The sequence below is a fragment of the Mastomys coucha genome, unplaced genomic scaffold (genome assembly GCF_008632895.1).
Source record: "Mastomys coucha isolate ucsf_1 unplaced genomic scaffold, UCSF_Mcou_1 pScaffold20, whole genome shotgun sequence".
NCBI lineage: Eukaryota > Metazoa > Chordata > Mammalia > Rodentia > Muridae > Mastomys > Mastomys coucha.
The window spans coordinates 23,005,999-23,011,375 of record NW_022196903.1 but is presented as its reverse complement, the minus strand read 5'-3'; the positions used below and the strand labels follow the sequence as shown (position 1 = coordinate 23,011,375).

Genomic DNA, 5,377 nt, shown 5'->3' with positions numbered 1-5,377 from the left:
GTGTGGGTCTGCAATTGTATATGTGCTGTGACTTGTGTGAATTAATATGTAACCGAAGTGTATATTAAGGGATGAACAGTAAACACTATGCTAATTTGTATGTATAATTTTAAAACCCAGCAGCCACCCAGCAGTGGTAGAATCACTTAGCAATACGTGAAGTTGTTGGCATGTGGTGATAATAATAATAAGCAGTCTGGTTTTCAGTAAGTTTTACTATTAAAATATTATCGTTAAACAAAATGGTTAAGGATGCTTTAAATTCATTGCAGAAAGGATACCCTTTGGCCTCGATTCCAGCCAGACTGTGTTTTCTGTCTGCTTTTGGCAGGTCACTGGAAACACCAGACTCTTTATAAACCTTTAGTCCTTGGATTCATTAAAAATTAATTGATTTTGATTGGCATAATATTTCTACATATTTGTGAGGTACAGCATGGTGCTCTGAGTCATGCATGCATGGGGTAGTGATCAACTGAGGGTAATTAGCAGATCCATCACCTGCAGCTTTGTCGTGCCTTCGTGGTGAGTATATTCGAACTCCTCTCCACTAGCTGTTTTGAGATATATATTACCAGTCCTCAGATGTTAAAGGATACTTTAAAATTAATGATTGCTTTCTTAGTGAAGAAACTTGCAATGTTGCTCAGCTCTGATTTGCCGTTTGTCATCTTTAATCCAAACACAATAGGATGGAGAAAAAAATCCTTTCTTTGATCTGAATAAAGCATTATCTGGAAAATTAAAATGAGTTCCACCAAAGGCCACCAGAAGGTGAACCAGCACTAACTTAGACATGCTATCTAAATTGAAAAATAAAAATCCTTAAAAATTAAAACTAGGACAATGCAGGACTTTTCTAATGAGGCAGATCTCAATAAAGGATGTAAGAGAGTGAATAGTTTGAGAACTTGGATACCTGCTTTTTCTATGTTGTAACTTGGGCCCTAAAAAAATTGGACTTTTATTATCATTTAGAAGAGATCAGCATTTCCCCATTAGTTCTTTTTGTACTTGGAACTTCTAACACTTGTGCAGTTCCACACAGCCTTTCATGGTGCTTACAACATGAAATGCTGGCCAGTCTCACAATGGTACCTCCATCCTAGCTCCAGCATGGGGCATGCAGCAAATGAGGTCCTGGCCAGTGTCCCATGACCCTTATTAATCACCATATTAGGAATCAATTTTAAATTCATCTGAATTGTTGAGATCCCAAATAAGAACTTATGTGACCTTAAATGAACTCTTTAGATGTTAATGACAATTTAATTTCTAAGGCTTTTTTTATGTTTCCTAATCATGGATGAGAACGGTTGAACTGTATGAAAAAGAAGGGCAAACAAACATACACTCTCCTCCTGTGTGTAGCCAGTCACAGTGGATCATCCCTACAATCCTAGCAATTGATAGGGTGAGGCAGGCCGTTTGTCATTATTTTGAGACATGCTAGGTTACAGAGTTACATCCTGTCTCACTCAAAATCAACAAATGAATGAATGAATGAGTTAGTGAACGAATGAATGAATGAATGAATGAATGACCAAAACCAACAGATAAAACAACCAGAGTAAAGGAGAAAGACTTGGGGAAGAATGTCCATCTGGCCAAGCCATTGCCCATGTGTTTTCAGGATTAAATTATCGTGTCCGGATGGCTAGGAATATACATACTGTGTTTAAAAGCATTCCCTTAAGCTACTTACTCATCAATTGAAGATTTTTATTAGTAGAATGTTTTTCCCTTGGTGGATATAAGCATTATATTTATCTTTCTGAATCTCTTGGCACTTTCTAGCATAAATCCTTATTTTATTAATTTTCTGATTCTAAATTTGACAGAAAAATGACATGCAAGGCTCACATTGCTTCTTCTCTCCCATGTCCCATTCCCATTTCCCTTACTACTGTCAATATTTGCATAATTTCCCACCTCTGCTTCCAAGACACACCTCCCCCAGGACTGGTGGCATCTTTTGGAATCTTCTCTCACCTTGGCTATATATGGAAGCCAAGAGGATGCGAAGGAGACTAAAACTCAGGGACAGCGGCTCCACTATACATAGGAAACAGGTGAACAGTAGTCTAAGAGCATTTAACTGTAATCTTTCTTAGGAAGAAGAGGTGAAGAAGAAATTAAAAGACCATGACTGTGAAATGCAGAAAGAAAAGAGCCCTGTGAATGGTGTGATGAGGTTGTGAAGACAGAGCACTAGTTTTAACAAGTAGGTCAACGTTTAAAAGGGGGAAGAAACACAACTCTAGACAGGTTGAAGGTTTCAATGTAACCACTTATTGTCATATCTACTAAATTGGAAAATGTATTGTTCCCAAATATTTGAAAGCTTTTGATACATAGGAATTTTCTTAGGCAGTAAAACTAGTTACAGGTTTGAAAACTAATTTCAGAATATTTCTAGTTATCAAAATGCCACCTGCTTAGGGGAACCATCCAAGAAGACCATTTTGTAAAAAATGGCTTATTTCCTTTTTACTTTGTTTTTATTTCTTATAGTATTTGTGTGACTAAAAATCCATATATATATATATATATATATATATATATATATGGATTATGGATATATTTATACATATTTGTGTGTGTGTCTCTCTGTGTGTGTGTGTATGTACACATATGCTTATATTTATAGCTATATTTATATGTGTGTTTTTACTATTTTCTTCTCCCCCTAGAGAGGGAATAGACATTTTTATTTACTGTTGTAGTTTCAATACTTAGCAAAATTCAGACACATGTTGGAAGCACATGCTTGCTTGCTAAATAAAGGAAAATAATGATAGAAGCAACACTGATTTGAATGCTTAGTATTGGTCAATCTTAAATAAACTCATTACTCATATACATTTCACTATACACATTTAGTTCTTAATTTTATTGCAAGGTGGTAAAACTGAGTCCCTAAAGATTAATGCCACCCAGTATTTGGTTGAACTCAGATGTTGATTCTTAGGAGAGTTCATTCTTGCACAAGATGTTTAAGACAAAGTTGAAATAAATAATAGGCACAGAAAGCTCAGTTCTGAGATGCACAAGCTTTGACATGGAGGTGAGAGGACCAGATGTGCTTCAGGCCGGAATGAGGAAAAGCTTGCCCAGGAGAGCTCAGAAAGCCTTACAGAGAGGAATGGTGGTGGAGATTGGATTGGAAAGTATGTGAAGGCCAATCTGAGATTGAAGGTGAATGAAATGTTAGATTAAAAAAAAAGAAAAACAAAAACTTATCGTATAGATCTCTTCATGAGCCAAATTGAGTTACTCTCTTCTTCTTCATTAAGGTGAACTACAAAATTTTATTGTCTAGTCAACCAGAAATTCATTATTTATAGCCTTGCCTTTAAAACTATATTTTTAAATGGATGCACAATAATAACTTAATATGTTTAAAGGGCATGTGGTGATAGTTCTATATATACAGACAATATGTACACATCAGATTATTGAAGTGATATATTTTTTAATTTTTTTTATTTATTTTTTGATATTTATTATCTCAACCATTAATCATTTATTTGTGTGAAAACACTTCTTTGTGTTCAAAATCCTTTTTATCTATTTTAAAAAATGTGAATAATTCGTGTCAATATGTGTTGGAGATTGTCATACACTGTGCTAGGGAACACGAGGTATGGCTCTTTCTGTCTAACTGCAGTACTTGTAAGGTCTTGCCATTTGGCAGTAACTCCAGACAAATTATAGAGTCCAGATATTCTGTATCCATTGTTCTTTTATTCTGGAATAAATCTAGCTTCCCATGGGAAGCAACTGGTAAGCCCTACAGGAATTGCTTAAGAAGAGATTTTTTTCCCACCATAAAACTCTTGTTATGTGGGTAGGAGAGATGGTTCAGCAGACCAAGTGCTGGACCTGCAAGTGTGTGGACTAGGGAGTTTGGATTTCCAGAATCTACCTAAATTTTGGATAGGTGAGGTAGCATACCTGTGATCTCTACCAGTAGGTGGCAGAGACAGGGAGACCCTTGAACAAGATAGATAATGAGACTAGCTGAAACAAGAAGATCTGGTTTCAAAGACAGATTCTGCTCTGTAAATAGACAGTGGAAAAGGAACCCAGCTGATGCAAATATCTTGGATCTCGGTACACATGTGTGTGAACATGAATCTGGACACACACGAGTGAACATGCATGCACACTTCACACATACTTATGTTAAAAATTGTTGAGGTCAGTGATCAAGGGCATATATTACTCTTGAAGAGAATGGATCACAACTTCAGGACATCCATATGCTCTTCTGGACCTCATGGGCAGCTGTATCCACATGTATGCATCTATACAAACAAACACAATTAAAAGTGAAATAAAACAGAAAAATTTACATAGACAATTTAAAATGATGCAAAAGTAGGATATTATGAAGACCCTGTACTCTCTTATTGATCTTAGTTTGGAAATTTTCAGTTCATAACCAAATAAATTTCATCTAAGTAGTGCTTAATTCCTACATATTTTAGGATGTATCTCTAAAAGATCAAGATGGCTGGAGAAAATGGCTACAATGTAAGTGTCATAGTCACAGAAGTAGTAATTCCAAAGAATTGTTAAAGAGTTAAGAATACAGGACCATCAACAGTGATGACAAAGCATCAGTACTGTTTACTTTTCTCATATGTGCAACAAAAGCAACCTAAGGGAAGAAGATGGGCTTATTTTGACTTAAGGGATTGGATGCATCATGGTGGGCAGCTGTGTTAGGGGGACCATAGGCATTGATCAAACAACTTGGTTAGGAAGCAGAGAGATGCCATTCTCCTCTTGCTTTCTCCTTATTATTCAGGTAGGAACCCCAGTCTATTGGATGGTCCTGTCTGCTTTTAGCATGAGTCTTCCCTCTTCAGTAAAACTTCACCGAGAACAATCTCAATAGGCAGAGAAATTGTTTCTTAGATAATCCTCCCCTAGTGTATTTGACAGTGAAGAATGACCATCCTAGAATCCAAGGTTTAGGCCAAGATGAAGCTCTTCTTATTTCTAACTAAGCTTGAATCTATTTAGTTACTAGAAGTCACAGAACTCTATAGCTGAAGTAACTGGCTGTTGGCACGGAGCCACAGTCACTCTCCAACCCCACAGGAATAGACTGAGAACTATAAGAACTATAGCTGTCCTCTCCAGTATTTCCATCCCTGGCAATTATCCTAGCATTGGATACGAATGGGAAGGTAAGAGTGCTTTGGTTCATAGCGGTCAGCTTCCAATACATTGTAAGATGGGGGAGGGTACAGTGTGGATTCTGTGTTGCCACTTATTTCCACCTAGCTTCATGTAGGGCTCTCCAAAACATCCTCTCCTCTCCTCTCCTCTCCTCTCCTCTCCTCTCCTCTCCTCTCCTCTCCTC

General features: G+C 37.0%; 1 protein-coding gene across 5 annotated transcripts in view; it reads left to right on the top strand.

Moving 5' to 3' along the window:
• Positions 1-5,377, top strand: part of Grm8 (glutamate metabotropic receptor 8) — an 804,058-nt gene that overhangs the window by 77,251 nt on the left and 721,430 nt on the right. The window contains exon 1 of one of the 5 annotated variants that reach the window (XM_031381312.1): positions 2,171-2,224. The exons of the other annotated variants lie outside the window; for them this stretch is intronic. The gene's annotated coding sequence lies outside the window, so the exon portion shown is untranslated. Of the gene's footprint in view, positions 1-2,170; positions 2,225-5,377 lie in introns of those variants that run through there. 5 annotated transcript variants of the gene reach the window in all.